General features: G+C 39.1%; 1 protein-coding gene across 3 annotated transcripts in view; it reads left to right on the top strand.

The window, feature by feature from the left end:
* Positions 1-11,871: 11,871 nt before the first annotated feature.
* ACSL4 (acyl-CoA synthetase long chain family member 4) overlaps positions 11,872-19,550 on the top strand; it is an 86,385-nt gene continuing 78,706 nt past the window's right edge. For 2 of the 3 annotated variants that reach the window (XM_049705239.1, XM_049705238.1), the window contains exon 1: positions 11,874-12,007. The gene's annotated coding sequence lies outside the window, so the exon portion shown is untranslated. Of the gene's footprint in view, positions 12,008-19,550 lie in introns of all 3 variants that reach the window. The other variant, XM_049705237.1, reaches the window with a different exon arrangement.

Here is a 19,550-nt window from a genome sequence, read left to right as displayed (position 1 = left end):
GTGTAGTTATCTTGGTAGAGCCCTTTTAAAATTGTGTGTGTGTGTGTGTGTGTGTGTGTGTGTGTGTGTGTGTGTGTGTGTGAGCGTATGTGTGTGTTTCACCAAGCTCTTTTCACTACTTTGTCCAGATGATTTCTGGTGCTGAAAGACATTTTCAGAGCATAGGTGCATCTGAGTAAAATCAAACTTCTTACGCTAGCCTATAAAACTCTGAAAAACCAGGCCCTCCCCACCTTTCTGTCTTCTTTCCATGCTCTTCTGCCCTTGGTTCTCTTGATCCAGCCAACTGTGAAAGGTGCAAGCCCAGACTGGCATTACGACCTTTGCATTTGATGATCCTTCTGCCTGGACCACTCTTCCCCAAGATTTAAGCATGGCTGGCTTCCTCTCATCATCCCCATCTCAGCTTAGACATCACCTTCTCAGTAAAGCTTTCCCTAATCACCCTATCTAAAGTATACCGCCACACAAAACTCTTGATCCCATAGTTTTATATTGTCCATAGCACTTAGCACTTTCACCACTTTCTGAAGTTATCTTATTCGTTTGTCTTCTACATTAACATACAAGCTCTCTAGGAGCAAGAACCATGTCTCTTTAGTTTAGCTCGTATCTGTGTGCCCCACACCTAGTCTGGCACAGAGTCAGAGTTAAATGAATATTTATTTAATGACAAAATGGATGGATAAATGAGTTTGGAGTAAAGATTTAAATTTTCTGGAAATTCGAATTTCTAAGAAAATTTTTTTTTTTTTTTTGCTTCAGTAGGCTCTTAAGAAAAAAAATGAAAACTGGGGAGTAAAATTTCAAGTTCAGAATATTTAAAAAGAACTAGTTGTAGTTTGAAGTCTTCATCATTTAGGAGCACACTACATGGTATATAAATTTCATTAGATCATAAAATAGTTATGCTTGTTGTATTGCATATAAGTGAAGAATTTATTCAAGTAATTACAAATTCAGAATTAAACTAAAAATAATTAAACGTTCATTCCTATATTTTTTCCCACTTAAGAGAAGTGGAAAAACCCTTGAGGACAGGTGAAAACATCAATGCTGAAGCTGTTAGGTTTTAGGACTTAGGATCCCAGGCAGAGATTGAAAACATTCACTCTTAGAAAACAAGCCAAGAGAAGTGAGCAAGAAAAATACCTCACAACTCACTGAACATAGATTTTACCCCCAGGGAACGTTGTCTACTCAGTTTTATTTTCTGAAGTATTACTATCAGCATTGAGGTATTACTGAGATATTACTGTCTTCTTTGATGCTTCAGTTCATGATCTTTTGAAAATAGAAAGTTTATCATCTATTGCTTTGTTCTTTCAATGCAGAGTTTTTTTTGTTTTTTTTTTTTTTTTTTTGCGGCACGCGGGCCTCTCACTGTTGTGGCCTCCTCTGTTGCGGAGCAGAGGCTCCGGACATGCAGGCTCAGCGGCCATGGCTCACGGGCCCAGCCGCTCCACGGCATGTGGGATCTTCCCGGACCAGGGCACGAACCCGTGTCCCCTGCATCAGCAGGCGGACTCTCAACCACTGCGCCACCAGGGAAGCCCCAATGCAGAGTTTTAATAAATAACTTATTGAGGTGAAATTCACACAGCATAAAATTAGCTATTTTAAACTATACAATTCAGTGACATTTAGCCCGTTCACAATGTTGTACAACCGCCACCTCTACCTCGTTCCAAAACATTTCCAGAACTTCAAAGTAAAACCCTGCCCCCATTAAGCAGTGTCTCCTCTACCCTCAGCCTCTGACATTCACTTTTCCGCGTTCTGTCTCTAGGGATTTATCTATTCTGGATATTTCATATAAATGGAATTATAGGGACTTCCCTGGCGGTGCAGTGATTAGGACTCAGCCAGGGGCCAGTGGGCCAGGGTTTGATCCCTGGTCGGGGAACTAAGGTCCCGCAAGCCACATGGCACGGCCAAAAAAAAAAAGAGGAATTATACATTATGTGACCTTTTGTGCCAGGCCTTTTTCCCTTGGCATGCTGTTTTTAAGGTTCATCCATGTACTAACACATATCAGTATTTCATTCGTTCTCATGGCCAAATATTATTTGATTCTATGGTTATATCACATTTTGTTTATCCATTCATAAAATGACGGATCTTTGGGGTGTTTCCATTTTTTTTGGCTATCATGAAGAAAGTTACTAGGAAATTGGGTTGTACATGTATTTGTTTGATTACCTGTTTACAGTTATTTGGGGTATATGCCAGGGGTGGAATTGCTGGATTATACGGTGATTCTGTGTTTACATTTTTGAGGAACTGCTGAACTGTTTTCTGCAGCTGTACCATTTTGCATTCCCACTAACAATGTGGGAGGGCTCCAATGTCTCCACATTCTTGTCAATACTTGTTATTTTCCTTTTTCTTTTTTTATAGCCTTCGCAGTGAATGTGAAGTGGTGTCTCACTGTGGTTTCAATTTACATTTCCCTGACGACTAATGAGGCTGAGCATCTTGTCCTGTGTTTATTGTACATTTTGAGTGTAGATTATTTCTTTTTTTAAAAATTTAATTTTATTTATTTAGTTTTTTTATACAGCAGGTTCTTGTTAGTTATCTATTTTATACATATTAGTGTATATATGTCAATCCCAAACTCCCAATTCATCCCACCACCACCACTCCCACCTCCCTCTTTCCCCCCTTTGGTGTCCATACTTTTGTTCTCTACATCTGTGTCTCTATTTCTGCCTTGCAAACCGGTTCATCTGTACCATTTTTCTAGATTCCACATATATGAGTTAATATACGATATTTGTTTTTCTCTTTCTGACTTACTTCATGCTGTATGACAGTCTCCAGGTGCATCCACGTCTCTACAAATGACCCAATTTCGTTCCTTTTTATGGTTGAGTAATTTTCCATTGTATATATGTACCACATCTTCGTTATCCATTCGTCTGTCGATGGGCATTTAGGTTGCTTCCATGACCTGGCTATTGTAAATAGTGCTGCAATGAACATTAGGGTGCATGTGTCTTTTTGAATTATGGTTTTCTCTGGGTATTTGCCCAGTAGTGGGATTGCTGGGTCATATGGTAATTCTCTTTTTAGTTTTTTAAGGAAACTCCATAATGTTCTCCAGAGTGGCTTTATCAATTTACATTCCCATCAACAGTGTAAGAGGGTTCCCTTTTCTCCACACCCTCTCCAGCATTTGTTGTTTGTAGATTTTCTGGTGATGCCCATTCTAACCTGTGTGTGGTGATACCTCATTGTAGTTTTGATTTGCATTTCTCTAATGATTAGTGATGTTGAGCAGCTTTTCATGTGCCTCTTGGCCATCTGTATGCCTTCTTTGGAGAAACGTCTGTTTAGGGTTGTTTGTTTTTTAAATATTGAACTGCATGAGCTGTTTATATATTTTGGAGATTAATCCTTTGTTGATTTGTTTGCAAATATTTTCTCCCATTCTGAGGGTTGTCTTTTTTTTTTTTTTGCAGCCATTTATTTTACTTAGATCTGTCCCCATGCTGGTACATATAGATCAATTTCATTCACATAAATATATTGAATAAATATACCATATTTTATTCGTCCACTGATGAAAAAAAATTTTCTTCATTAAATAAGTCTTACCCATTAACAGAATGATAAGTACTTGTGTTTTATTGGAAAGACACTCTAATCCCCTTTCAAACATGTATTACAAGCATATCTTTTTAATAACCTTTTGAAGACTGCTGACATGTGATAATGAGGTCTGCTCTCCCCTCCCTGCTGAGTGTCATGAGATCTACCTGTATGTCAGAAGGCTTCTGAAAACCCAGAAAAATTCTTGAAGGGCTTTTTTAGGAAGTGCCACATACTAAAGAAAGTTTGCGATTTTTGACGTGTTAAGGAACTGAGGTATGGTGTTTGCCTAGCCTCTGGATATTAAGCATTTCCCTCCTTCCTTCCTGCAATGCCATTCTTAGTAAATGACCAAGTTTTGTTTAAAATTCTACATCTATGGCTCTTTTTTTCATAGCACCATTCTTTCTGTTTGTTTGTTTGTTTTTGTGGTACGCGGGCCTCTCACTGCCGTGGCCTCTCCCGTCGTGGAGCACAGGCTCCGGACGCGCAGGCCCAGCGGCCATGGCCCACGGGCTCAGCCGCCCTGCAGCACGTGGGACCCTCCTGGACCGGGGCACGAACCCGCGCCCCCTGCACCGGCAGGCAGACTCTCAACCACTGCGCCACCAGGGAAGCCCTCGTAGCACCAGTCTTTGATTAATTGACATTACATTTTCCCCAGTGATGCACTGTGCATATTTTTATGTGTCTCTTTGGGCGGAGTTTCTGTGTAAGAAACTGTGTGAAAGTTGCTGTAGAAAAATTACTTAGAAGTTGAACTGTTGGTTTAGAGGGTTTGAGTATTTTTGGGTTTATCTAAATATTGCCAAATTGCTTTGCTAGAGTAGCTAATTTGTCCTACTTTCTATATAAGATTTCCCTTTTCCCACCACTCTTACCAGCAGGTGGTGCTGTGAAACATTTAATCTGGTTGCTGAACGTGGTATCTTTTTGTTGTTTTCAACTACATTTACATGGTTATTTATGGTACTGTTCTCTGTTCTATACCGTTGATCTGTCTAGTCTTACATGAATAACGCACTATTTTAATTCCTATAACTTTAAATAATAAAGAAATAACTTTAAATAATACATTTTGATATTCGTAGAAACCTATGTTCTTTCTATCGTGCAACACTGCCTTGATATCATACTTTTTACATGTACTTAGCTCTTTCCAGTATCTTATCTCTGTAAAATATTTTAAGCTTCTGGAAGTGAAAGAATGTTTATTAGGCACCATCTGTATACTGAATATGGGTTAATTTCTGTTGCTTCTGTCTTAGCACTTATTAGGGTGTGATACATATAGCAGGTAAATGAATGAATGAATAAACTAGCAGATCTCTGCCTCAATCGGTCAATGGGTGTGTGAAAGAAGATCTAATTAGGCTGTGGCCTTGCCTGATGCCTTAACTCATACCATTATTGTACCAGCACCTGGCACCTACAGTAATGGGTCCTCTCAGCTTTATCAGAGTTCCTGGAAGGAGTGCTATTAAAGCCGCTTCCTGAGTTCCTGCTTTAGTTTCTAAAACATTATTCCACTGGGTCTTCCTGCCCCAGACTCAAGAGAGTATCATTGATGAACTAGGACAGTAAGGGACCATCTCTGAGTGATACCTAGCACTGAGGGTTGTCTTTTTGTCTTATTTATAGTGTCCTTTGCTGTGCAAAAGCTTTTAAGTTTCATTAGGTCCCATTTGTTTATGTTTGTTTTTATTTCCATTACTCTAGGAGGTGGGTCAAAAAAGATCTTGCTGTGATTTATGTCAAAGAGTGTTCTTCCTATGTTTTCCTCTAAGTTTTAGAGTGTCCAGTCTTACATTTAGGTCATTAATCCATTTTGAGTTTATTTTTGTGTATGGTGTTAGGGAGTGTTCTAATTTCATTTTTTTACATGTAGCTGTCCAGTTTTCCCAGCACCACTTATTGAAGAGACTGTCTTTTCTCTATTGTATATCCTTGCCTCCTTTGTCATAGATTAGTTGACAGTAGGTGCGTGGGTTTATCTCTGGGCTTTCTATCCTGTTCCATTGATTTATATTTCTGTTTCTGTGCAAGTACCATATAGTCTTGATTACTGTAGCTTTTTTTTTTACATCTTTATTGGAGTATAATTGCTTTACAATGCTGTGTTAGTTTCTGCTTTATAACAAAGTAAATCAGTTATACATATACATATGTTCCCATATCTCTTCCCTCTTGTGTCTCCATCCCTCCCACCCTCCCTATCCCACCCCTCCAGGCAGTCACAAAGCACCGAGCTGATCTCCCTGTGCTATACGGCTGCTTCCAACTAGCTATCTACCTTACATTTGGTAGTGTATATATGTCCATGCCTCTCTCTCGCCCTGTCACAGCTTACCCTTCCCCCTCCCCATATCCTCAAGTCCATTCTCTAGTAGGTCTGTGTCTTTATTCCTGTCTTACCCCTAGGTTCTTCATGACATTTTTTTCCTTAAATTCCATATATATGTGTTAGCATACGGTATTTGTCTTTCTCTTTCTGACTTACTTCACTCTGTATGACAGACTCTAGGTCTATCCACCTCATTACAAATAGCTCAATTTTGTTTCTTTTTATCGCTGAGTAATAGTCCATTGTATATATGTGCCACATCTTCTTTATCCATTCATCCAATGATGGACATTTAGGTTGTTTCCATCTCCGGGCTATTGTAAATAGAGCTGCAATGAACATTTTGGTACATGACTCTTTTTGAATTATGGTTTTCTCAGGGTATATGCCCAGTAGTGGGATTGCTGGGTCATATAGTAGTTCTATTTGTAGTTTTTTAAGGAACCTCCATACTGTTCTCCATAGTGGCTGTACCAATTCACATTCCCACCAGCAGTGCAAGAGTGTTCCCTTTTCTCCACATGCTCTCCAGCATTTATTGTTTCTAGATTTTTTGATGGTGGCCATTCTGACTGGTGTGAGGTGATATCTCATTGTAGTTTTGATTTGCATTTCTCTAATGATTAGTGATGTTGAGCATTCTTTCATGTGTTTGTTGGCAGTCTGTATATCTTCTTTGGAGAAATGTCTATTTAGGTCTTCTGCCCATTTTTGGATTGGGTTGTTTGTTTTTTTGTTATTGAGCTGCATGAGCTGCTTATAAATTTTGGAGATTAATCCTTTGTCAGTTGCTTCATTTGCAAATATTTTCTCCCATACTGAGGGTTGTCTTTTTGTCTTGTTTATGGTTTCCTTTGCTGTGCAAAAGCTTTGAAGTTTCATTAGGTCCCATTTGTTTGTTTTTGTTTTCATTTCCATTTCTTGAGGAGGTGGGTCAAAAAGGATCTTGCTGTGATTTATGTCATAGAGTGTTCTGCCTATGTTTTCCTCTAAGAGTTTGATCGTTTCTGGCCTTACATTTAGATCTTTAATCCATTTTGAGCTTATTTTTGTGATGGAGGATTACCGTAGCTTTGTAGTATAGTCTGAAGTCAGGGAGTCATTCCTCCAGCTCTGTTTTCTTTTTTTCCTCAGGTTGCTTTGGCTACTCAGGGTCTTTTGTGTCTCCATACAAATTTTAAGATTTTTTGTTCTAGTTCTGTAAAAAATGCCATTGGTAATTTAATAGGGATTGCATTGAATCTGTAGATTGCTTTGGGTAGAATAGTCGTTTTCACAATATTGATTCTTCCAATCCAAAAACATGGTATATATCTCCATCTGTTTGTGTCATCTTCGATCTCTTTCATCAGTGTCTTATAGATTACTGAGTAGAGGTCTTTTACCTCCTTAGGTAGGTTATTCCTAGGTATTTTATTCTTTTGTTGCAATGGTGAATGGGATTGTCTCCTTAATCTCTCTTTCTGATCTTTCATCATTAGTGTATAGGAATACAAGAGATTTCTGTGCATTAATTTTGTATCCTGCTACTTTACCAAATTCATCGATTAGCTCTAGTTGTTTTCTGGTGGCATCTTTAGGGTTATCTATGCATAATATCATATCCTCTGCAAACAGTGACAGTTTTCTTTTGTTTTGTTTTGCAGTACGCAGGCCTCTCACTGCCGTGGCCTCTGCCGTTGCGGAGCACAGGCTCCGGACGCGCAGGCCCAGTGGCCATGGCTCACGGGCCCAGCTGCTTCGCGGCATGTGGGATCCTCCCGGACCAGGGCATGAACCCGCATCCCCTGAATTGGCAGACGGACTCCCAACCACTGCGCCACCAGGGAAGCCCAACAGTGACAGTTTTACTTCTTCTTTTCCAATTTCGATTCCTTTTATTTCTTTTTCTTCCCTGATTGCTGTGGCTAGGACTTCCAAAACTATGTTGAATAATAGTGGTGAGAGTGAACATCCTTGTCTTGTTCCTGATCTTGGAGGAAGTGCTATCAGTTCTTCACCATTGAGAATGATGTTTGCTGTGGGTTTGTCATATATGGCCTTTATTATTTTGAGGTAGGTTCCCTCTATGCCCACTTTCTGGAGAGTTTTTATCATAAATGGGTGTTCAATTTTGTCGAAAGCTTTTTCTACATCTATTGAGATGATCATATGGTTTTTTTTCTTCAGTTTGTTGATATGGTGTATCACATTGATTGATTTGCATATGTTGAAGAATCCTTGCATCCCTGGGTTAAATCCCACTTGATTATGGTGTATGATCCTTTTAATGTGCTGTTGGATTCTGTTTGCTAGTATTTTGTTGAGGATTTTTGCATCTATATTCATCAGTGATATTGGTCTGTAATTTTCTTTTCTTGTAGTATCTTTGGTTTTGGTATCAGGATGATGGTGGCCTCATAGAATGAGTTTGGCAGTGTTTCTCCCTCTGCAGTTTTTCGGAAGAGTTTGAGAAGGATGGGTGTTAGCTCTTCTCTAAATGTTTGATGTAGTTCACCTGTGAAGCCATCTGGTCCTGGACTTTTGTTTGTTGGAAGATTTTTAAACACAGTTTCAATCTCATTACTTGTGATTGTTCTGTTCATATTTTCTATTTCTTCCTGGTTCAGTCTTGGAAGGTTATACCTTTCTAAGACTTTGTCCATTTCTTCCAGGTTGTCCACTTTATTGGCATAGAGTTGCTTGTAGTCGTCTCTTATGATGCTTTGTATTTCTGTGGTGTCCATTGTGACTTCTCCTTTTTCATTTCTAACTTTATGGATTTGAATTCTCTCCCTCTTTTTCCTGATGCATCTGGCTAAAGGTTTATCAGTTTTGTTTATCTTCTCGAAGAAGCAGCTTTTAGTTTTATTGCTCTTTGCTATTGTTTTCTTTGTTTCTATTTCATTTATTTCTGCTCTGATCTTTATGATTTCTTTCCTTCTGCTAACTTTGGGTTTTGTTTGTTTTTCTTTCTCTAGTTCCTTTAGGTGTAACACTAGATTGTTTATTTGAGATTTTTCTTGTTTCTTGAGGTAGGATTGAATTGCTATAAACTTCCCTCTTAAAACTGCTTTTGCAGACTTCCCTGGTGGTGCAGTGGTTAAGAATCCACCTGCCAATGCAGGGGACACGGGTTCGAGCCCTGCTCTGGGAAGATCCCACATGCCGTGGAGCTACTGAGCCTGCGCGCCACAACTACTGAGCCCATGTTCCGCAACAAGAGAAGCCACCGCAATGAGAAGCCTGCACACCGCAATGAAGAGCAGCCCCCGTTCCCCACAACTAGAGAAAGCCCATGTGCAGCAACGAAGACCCAACGCAGCCCAAAATAAATAAATAAATAAATTTATTATTTTTTTTAAAAAACTGCTTTTGCTGCATCCCATAGGTTTTGGATCATTGTGTTTTTGTTGTCATTTGTCTCTTGGTATTTTTTGGTTTCCTCTTTGATTTCTTCAGTGATCTCTTGGTTATTTAGTAGCGTACTGTTTAGCCTCCATGTGTTTGTGTTTTTTATATTTTTTCTCTGTAATTTATTTCAAATCTCATAGCGTTGTGGTCAGAAAAGTTGCTTGATATCATTTCAACTTTCTTAAATTTACCGAGGCTTGATTTGTGACCCAAGATGTGATCTATCCTGGAGGATGTTTCATGCGCACTTGTGAAGAAAGTGTAATCTTCTGTTTTCAGATGGAATGTCCTATAAATATCAATTAAATCTATCTGGTCTATTGTGTCATTTAAAGCTTGTGTTTCCTTATTAATTTTCTGTCTGGATGATCTGTCCATTGGTGTAAATGAGGTGTTAAAGTTCTCCACTATTATTGTGTTACTGTCAATTTCCTCTTTTATAGCTGTTGGCGTTTGACTTATGTATTGAGGTGCTCCTATGTTGGGTGCATATATATTTATAATTGTTATATCTTCTTGGATTGAATCCTTGATCATTATGTAGTGTCCTTCCTTGTCTCTTGTAACATTCTTTACTTTAAAGTCTATTTTATCTGAAATGAGTATTACAACTCCAGCTTTCTTTTGATTTCCATTTGCATGGAATCTTTTTCCATCCTTCACTTTCAGTCTGTATGTGTCCCAAGGTCTGAAGTGGGTCTCTTGTAGGCAGCATATATATGGGTCTTATTTTTGTAGCCATTCAGCAAGTCTATGTCTTTTTTTTTTTTTTTTGCGTTACGCAGGACTCTCACTGTTGTGGCCTCTCCCGTTGCGGAGCACAGGCTCTGGACGCGCACGCTCAGTGGCCATGGCTCACGGGCCCAGCCGCTCGGCGGCATGTGGGATCTTCCCGGACCGGGGCATGAACCCATGTCCCCTGCATCGGCAGGCAGACTCTCAACCACTGCGCCACCAGGGAAGCCCAAGCCTATGTCTTTTGGTTGGAACATTTAATCCATTCACATTTAAGGTATTTATCGATACGTATGTTCCTATTACTATTTTCTTAATTGTTTGGGGTTTGTTTTTGTAGGTCCTCTTCTTCTCTTATGTTTACCACTTAGAGAAGTTCCTTTAACATTTGTTGTAGAGCTGGTTTGGTGGTGCTGAATTCACTTAGCTTTTGCTTGTCTGTAAAGCTTTTGATTTCTCTGTTGAATCTAAATGTGATCCTTGCTGGGTAGAGTAATCTTGGTTGTAGGTTCTTCCCTTTCATCACTTTAAGTATATCATGCCACTCCCTTCTGACTTGTAGAGTTTCTGCTGAGAAATCAGCTATTGACCTTATGGGAGCTCCATTGTATGTTATTTGTCATTTTTCCCTTGTTGATTTTTTTTTTTTAACATCTTTATTGGAGTATAATTGCTTTACAATGGTATGTTAGTTTCAGCTTCACAACAAAATGAATCAGTTATATATATACATATATTCCCATATCTCTTCCTGCTTGCGTCTCCCTCCCTCCCACCCTCCCCATCCCACCCCTCCAGGCAGTCACAAAGCACCGAGCTGATCTCCCTGTGCTATGCGGCTGCTTCCCACTAGCTATCTACCTTACGTTTGGTAGTGTATTCCCTTGTTGATTTTAATAATTTTTCTTTGTCTTTAACTTTTGTCAATTTGATTACTATATGTCTCGGTGTGTTTCTCCTTGGGTTTATCCTGCCTGGGACTCCCTGTGCTTCCTGGACTTGGGTGACTATTTCCTTTCCCATGTTAGTGAAATTTTTGACTATAATCTCTTCAAATATTTTCTCTGGTCCTTTCTCTGTCTCTTCTCCTTCTGGGACCTCTATAACGTGAAGGTTGGTGTGTTTAATGTTGTCGTAAACGTCCCTTAGGCTGTCTTCATTTTTTTTCATTCTTTCTTCTTTATTCTGTTCCACAGCAGTGAATTCCACCGTTCTCTCTTCCAGGTCACTTGTCTGTTCTTCTGCCTCAGTTATTCTGCTATTGATTTCTTCTAGTGTATTTTTTCATTTCAGTTATTGTATTGTTCATCTGTGTTTGTTCTTTAATTCTTATAGGTCTTTGTTAAATATTTCTTGCATCTTCTCAATCTTTGCTTCCATTCTTTTTCTGAGGTCCTGTATCATCTTCACTATCATTATTCCGAATTCTTTTTCTGGAAGCTTGCCTATCTCCACTTCACTTAGCTGTTTTCCTGGGGTCTTATCTTGTTCTTTCATCTGGTACATAGTCCTCTGCCTTTTCATTTTGTCTATCTTTCTGTGAATGTGGTTTTTGTTCCTCAGGCTGCAGGACTGTAGTTCTTCTTGCTTCTGCTGTTGGCCCTCTTGTGGAAGAGGCTATCTGAGAGGCTTGTGCAAGCTTCCTGATGGGAGGGATCAGTGGTGGGTAGAGCTGGGTGTTGCTCTGGTGGGCAGAGCTCAGTAAAACTTTGACCCACTTGTCTGCTGATGGGTAGGGCAGAGTTCCTTCCCTCTTGCTTGTTTGGCCTGAGGCGACCCAGCACTGGAGCTTACAGGCTCTTTGGTAGGGCTAATGGTGGACTCCGGGAGGGCTAACACCAAGGAGTACTTCCCAGAACTTCTGCTGCCAATGTTCTTGTCCCTGTGGTGGGCCACAGCCATCCCCTGCCTCTGCAGGAGACCCTCCAACACTAGCAGGTAGGTCTGGTTCAGTCTCCTATGGGGTCACTGCTCCTTCCCCTTGCGTCCTAATGCACACATTACTTTGTGTGGGCCTTCCAAGAGTGGAGTCTCTGTTTCCCCCAGACCTATTGAAGTCTTGCAATCAAATCCCACTGGCCTTCTAAGTCCGATTCTTTGGGAATTCCTCCTCCCATTGCTGGATCCCCAGGGGGGAAGCCTGATGTGGGACTCAGAACCTTCACTCCAGTAGGTGGACTTCTGTGGTATAATTGTTCTCCAGTTCGTGAGTCACCCACCCAGGGGTTATGGGATTTGATTTGATTGTGATTGCACCTCTCCTACCATCTCATTGTGGCTTCTCCTTTGTCCCTGGATGTGGGGTATCTCTTTTGGTGGGTTCCAGTGTCTTTCTGTCGATGATTGTTCAGCAGTTATTTGTGATTCTGGGTCTCTCACAAGAGGGAGTGAGTGCATGTCCTTCTACTCCACCATCTTCAGATTATTTCTGACTTTAGAATATTTCTGAACTTTTACAGTTTCTTTTATACTGTGCAGAAGATAGAAAGATCAGAAGCAAACAGGAATGAAAGAGCTAGTGTTATAAAATTATATTTGGCAGATACCCCAAATGTCTTCCTGGCCTCAACTCCTGAGAATATCACATTTTCCATAACACTGCAAAGTTCCTTTCTGATATCAGGTCTTACTGGCCTTGAATATTTGCTGATACAGTTATATTTAACTGTATCATAGCAGGAATGTCATAAAAGTGGCAGACAGGAAGTATGGAAGGCATATAGATGGGGCAAGTTGACCACCAACTCCATGTATCCATTGGGTAAAGAGGAGGTTGCAACCTCCTCTACAAAGGAGTGGACCTTTGTAGAGTAGATTGACCACATGCAGATAATTGACAAATGTATTGGAAGAGTTTACTTTTTTTCTTTAACAAATTAGGTAATGGAGAAGAAATCATCTTTCCCCTCAAAATTTCCACTTGCTTTCTCAGACACATTCCACATAAATGGAACAAACCATATTTTCCTGTTTTTTTAAAATGATATTCCTGATTGTTCTTTTAATCTGAGCAATACAGGGCACTTTAATAAATGTGGTTATGGTAATTTTGCTTATGATTAGATTATCAAACGTCTGGCAAATTGACATGAGGTCGGCAATGTAGCAAAATAGGTTGAGCTTTGAGCCCAGTCAGGAGATCTGTGTTCCGGTCCCCAGTTCTGAAATAACTAGTTCTGTAAACTTGGATAAATTACTTAACCTCTTGAAGCCCCAGTTTCCTCATTTGTAAATAAATGAATGATTGGACTCTAGATTATCCTTAAAGTCCATTACAGCTCTAAAATTCTATTTGAGAAGTTCATGTGTTATGTTAAATTTCAGAGGCAATGCATACTATTTCTATGTTTGCATATATAAAAATTAAAACTGTTGCCTCAGTTCAAACATGTATCAACAGAATAAGTTAAAAAGGAGAAAAAAATAAGGCCTAGGGACACAGGCTTTCAAGTTCTGAAGCCACACTCCTCTTTGTGTACTGGCTAAGTGCCTCGGTATTTTCTACATGTGATGATCTGTCCTCTGCCCTGAGGTTTCTTAATCTAAGTTTTGCAATGTGTGTCGTAGATATTTGTTTATCAAACATAATGCAACTGTCTCAGACAGGACATAACACTATTTCCTAGTCAGTGGCTAAAACATTTCTCACCTCCTGAACTTTACCAGTCTTAAATTCCATAACTTCTGTGACCTCAAATGAAGATACCTTGACTTTCACTTGATATGATGATGGATTTTATTTTTTGCAGGAAGATACTGGGTTTTGAAACGATCCCCTCCCTTCACCTGTGGAAAACGTTATACTAAATGATAAGGTGATTCTGCCCTGCCACCCATACAGCTTCCTTCCAGGCCTTGTGGCACAAGACCTGGGGAGCTCTGGGTCATTTCATTGCCATTGCCAGGGGAGTAAAACTGACAACTCTAGTCCCTGATGAAGAGTCAAGAGCTTACGATCTATCTGGGAAGGGTTATGTTACATGTAGGTAAAGCATGTTCATAATCTTGGGATTAATATACAAAGCCAATGGAAAGGGTGAAGCTGGTCATCTCAGATGAGAGAAGCTGACGTGGTCTTTGCATTAGTATTTATTTCCAATTTTAGAGGTTTCCTCATATTAGGATGCTACCAGAAAACTACTAGAGCTAATCAATGAATTTGGTAAAGTAGCAGGATTCAAAATTAATGCACAGAAATCTCTTGCATTCCTATACACTAACAATGAAAAATCTTAAAGAGAAATTAAGGAAACTATCCTATTTACCATTGCAACAAAAAGAATAAAACACCTAGGAATAAACCTCCCTAAGGAGACAAAAGACCTGTATGCAGAAAACTATAAGACACTGATGAAAGAAATCAAAGATGACACAAACAGATGGAGATATATACCATGTTCTTGGATTGGAAGAATAAACATTGTGAAAATGACTGTACTACCCAAAGCAATCTACAGATTCAATGCAATTCCTATCAAGCTGCCAAGGGCATTTTTCACAGAAGTAGAACAAACCATTTTAAAATTTGTATGGAAACACAAAAGACCCCGAATAGCCAAAGCAATCTTGAGAAAGAAAAACGGAGCTGGAGGAATCAGGCTTCCTGACTTCAGACTATACTACAAAGCTACAGTAATCAAGACAGTATGGTACCAGCACAAAAACAGAAATATAGTTCAATGGAACAGGATAGAATGCCCAGAGATAAACCCATGCACATATGGTCACCTTATCTTTGATAAAGGAGGGAAGGATATACAATGGAGAAAAGACCGCCTCTTCAATAAGTGGTGCTGGTAAAACTGGAGAGCTACATGTAAAAGAATGAAATTAGAACACTTCCTAACACCATACACAAAAACAAACTCAAAACGGATTAAAGACTTAAATGTAAGGCCAGACACTATAAAACTCTTAGAGGAAAATATAGCCAGAATCCTCTATGGCATAAATCACAGCAAGATCCTTTTTGACCCACCTCCTCAAGAAATGGAAATGAAAATAAAAATAAACAAATGAGATCTAATGAAACTTAAATCTTTTGCATAGCAAAGGAAACCATAAACAAGACAAAAAGACAACCCTCAGAATGGGAGAAAATATTTGCAAATGAAACAACTGACAAAGGATTAATCTCCAAAATATACAAGCAGCTCATGCAGCTCAATAACAAAAAAACAAACAACCCAATCCAAAAATGGGCAGAAGACCTAAACAGACATTTCTCCAAAGAAGATATACAGATTGCCAACAAACACATGAAAAGATGCTCAACATCACTAATCATTAGAGAAACGCAAATCAAAACTACAATGAGATATCATCTCACACCAGTCAGAATGGCCACCATCAAAAAATCTACAAACAATAAATGCTGGAGAGGGTGTGGAGAAAAGGGAACCCTCTTGCGCTGTTGGTCGGAATGTAAATTGATACAGCAACTATGGAGAACAGTATGGAATTTCCTTAAAAAACTACAAATAGAGCTACTATATGACCCAGCAATCCCACTACTGGGCATATACCCTTAGAAATCCATAATCCAAAAGGAGACATGTACTACAGTGTTCATTGCAGCACTATTTACAATAGCCAGGACATGGAAGCAACCTAAGTGTCCATCAACAGATGACTGGATAAAGAAGATGTGGCACATATATACAATGGACTATTACTCAGCCATAAAAGGGAAAGAAATTGAGTTATTTGTAGTGAGGTGGTTGGACCTAGAATCTGTCATACAGAGTGAAGTAAGTCAGAAAGAGAAAAATACCGTATGCTAACACATATATATATGGAATCTAAAAAAAAAAAAAGGTTCTGATGAACCTAGGGGCAGGACAGGAATAAAGATGCAGATGTAGGGAATGGACTTGAGGACACGGGGAGGGGGAAGGGTAAGCTGGGACAAAGTGAAAGAATAGCATTGACATATATACACTACCAAATGTAAAATAGATAGCTAGTAGGAAGCAGCTGCATAGCACAGGGAGATCAGCTCAGTGCTTTGTGGCTACCTAGAGGGGTGGGATAGGGAGGGTGGGAGGGAGATGCAAGAGGGAGTGGATATCGAGATATATGTATACATATAGCTGATTCACTTTGTTATACAGCAGAAACTAATACAACATTGTAAAGCAATTACACTCCAATAAAGATGTCAAAAATAAAAACTGTACTAGATAAGATAAAGGCTCTATCAAACTTTATGATCACAAAATTTTATCAGAAAAGTGGTCTGTTCTGCACTAACTTAAGACCTGTTTTTCATATATTTATTACTTCTTGGCTATTTTTTGTTAATTTACAGGTGTACTTTGCATCAGTGCTTTCCTTGTGTTTCTGTATTTAGTCTTTCTCTTAGCCCTAGGTCAGCTTGTTTATTTCCCAAAAAGAAGCAGCTTCTGCAAAATGCTGGGAAAAATCCTGAATGTACACGAATAGGGATATGACTAATACATTATGGTATACCCATACTATGGAATACTGTGTAACAGTGAAAAAAGGATGAGGTAAAATTCTTTAGATGCCTATCTACATACAAACATAATGACATGGAATAATGTTTGTGATATATTATTAAGTGCATAAGAGCAATTTGTAGAGCAATATGCATAATCTCATTTTGAAAAAATAAGTATATGTGACTGTATATATGCACAGCGAACATTTAGAATGATATATACCAGATTGTTTACAGTTATGTCTGTGGAGAGGTATCAGAGATTCTTTTACTTCATATACTTCTATTTGAACAAAAGAAGTAAACACGCACTTCATTTGTAATAATATATATATATATATATATATATATATATATATATAAAATAAAGAGACAATCAGGGCTTCCCTGGTGACGCAGTGGTTGAGAGTCCGCCTGCCGATGCAGGGGACACGGGCTCGTGCCCTGGTCCAGGAAGATTCCACATGCCGCGGAGCAGCTGGGCCCGTGAGCCATGGCTGCTGAACCTGCGGGTCCGGAGCCTGTGCTCTGCGACGGGAGAGGCCACAACAGTGAGAGACCATCAGTGGAAAGTGGGGCTTGCTGTGTGAAAATTTGCTTTGTAAATAGCCTTTCAGAAATGTATTATTCCATGTACAGTGGTGTACAGCTACTAAGAGTTTGTCCACCTTCATATAGGACCTAATCTGCACCATGGCTCAATAAAGAGCGAGCATAGTCTCAGGCAGGAGCTGATTCATAAACTGATCTAGACTGCCATACTTAAATTTTGCCCAGGGGCAATAAAATCAGATTTGTTGAACTCTTTCATAAATACCATTGAAATGAACTTGCAGAAAGTTGAGGTTAGCCACCGATTCTGAAAGTTGCCAGTGTGGATGGATTAGATACATATCATAGCCAAAAGTGACCCTCAAAATCTATGAATTCGCCTTCAAGGTATTTGCTTTAAATGTCTTTTTATAGGAAGGGTTTTCCCTGGGTCTAATATAGAAGTAGGATGTTCCAAAATGAGACTTTGCTTCTCTCTTAGATGGGTTTATGTGATAATGAGATGGACATGTGAAACATTACTTATTCAGTCATATGTACATTTCCTCTGGAATAATAATAGTATCCACCTCATAGACTCATTGCGAGGGTAAAATGAAATAATACATGTAATGTGTTTGGGGCAGTGCCCGGCACATACTAAGTATTCAATAACTGGTGGCCATCATTATCCAATCACTTGCTAAAGATTTTCCATTTGAATAACAATAACTTGGCCTGTACCAGTTGCCATATATGGTCCAAGTGAAGGAGACATATTTCTTACAGTATTTTAGTTTGAAAAAGGATTGCTTTGAATGAATGTTCGAAGGTTTAAGCAGAGTGAATACCTAGGTGTAATGATGGGGCTTGTGGATTTCATAGAAGGCATTATAAAGGGTACATTTAGAGGATTGAAAAGAATGGGGGTTGGCTTGGAGGTCAGAGAGTGATTTAGTGAATGAAAGTGAAGGTGGTGGTTGTGGACCACTTCGAAAGGGATTTAGCCCTTGGCTTTAAAGAAGTCACTAAATAAATAGGAGAATCTGGAGAAAGATAGGTGTGGTGTAATGGAAGGATACGAGTTTTGGTTCTAGTTTCCTTTTTTCTCATCTGTAAAATGAGGAGGTCAAAGTTAGTAATTAATAGCCACCATTTTCTACATGCTTGCCATAAGCCAGGCATCTTAAGAGCATGATTTCATTGAACCCTCCCTCAGAAAAGCCTTATGAATGAGGTACCATTATTATCCTCAACTCGCATATGAGGAGGCTGAGGCTCAGAAGAGGTTATATAACTTGGTCTAGGGTGGTCCAAGTCCAAAGCCCAAATAGTTTTCCTCCTGCTACTCTGACTCTCTGTGGCCTCCTGACTCTAGTAGCCAATGATTCTGAATAAGGGACATTTACAAATTTTAAAATTTTAAAATTTGGCTTGTCTTTTAAGAATGGGTGATGAAATCAAATCTTCTTGTATGTGAAAAGGAAAGGAAAATTGAGATTTAAGGTGAGTTATGATATTGATGACCTTTTCCCCTAACATTACTGGGCTAGAATCACTACAGAAAATGGGCAAAATATAAAAAAAGGTAACTTTTTGCAGATTTGATGACTACCACCGCCCATTAATTTGCCTCTGGCCTTATGGATAATATGAATATTTATTTCTCTTTTTGGGAAGGTTGCTAAAGCAATTTGCAAGGATATTGTGGAGGATTTTATTTAGAGGGGATAGGAATTCGTTTTTCAAAAGAGAAAGAACGAGTTAATGAGAGACAGTCAATTCAAGTTTCATTAAAACCCTGCTGCGATTTTGATTTGGACTTTACAGATGAATTTGGGAAGAACCGAGTTTTTACTATACTGTGTTTTCCCATCCAGATGCGTTCAGTGTCTTTCTATTTGTTTTGGCTTTTCAATTAATTTAAAAGCCAGTGAAATGTACTGGAATGACAAGAAATCGTTGTTTGAAAAGATAAAAAAGTCATTTCTCAAAAAATAACATTAAATCTAGCTGCAGTGTCTTTGGCCATTTTTGAAAGGAGTAGCCTAGGTTATTATTTATGTTCACAGTGAGAGCATCTTCTGCCTAGGTTTCTGATTTCACCAGTTGTTTCAGACATGCCATTGAAGACAATATTTGGCTTGGTTATTGGGTCTGAGAAAAAAAAAAGGTCTCATGAATGACAAAGCATAACATCATTTGTCTATGCAAATATTATTATAAAGTCCTGCTGCTTGTAGTGGGACCAAAAAGGAAATTATTATTTTACAAACATGTGAAGTATGTTTAACATGCAAAGGCTTGTTACACAGTCAATGAAGAACAGTTGTTTTCTGCCCTTCCATAAATAACTAATGCCAAGAGCAGCCTGGCTATCTGTTTCAGCTTCTTGTTACAGGAGAATAAAATGGGCAAGGCCTATATATCAGTACCCGCTAACAGAGCTGTCTTGGTAAATTGTTTGCCTTCAGTTTAATTTCCATG

Source organism: Orcinus orca, chromosome X (assembly GCF_937001465.1).
Source record: "Orcinus orca chromosome X, mOrcOrc1.1, whole genome shotgun sequence".
Classification (NCBI taxonomy): Eukaryota; Metazoa; Chordata; class Mammalia; order Artiodactyla; family Delphinidae; genus Orcinus; species Orcinus orca.
This window is presented reverse-complemented; position numbering and strand designations above follow the sequence as displayed.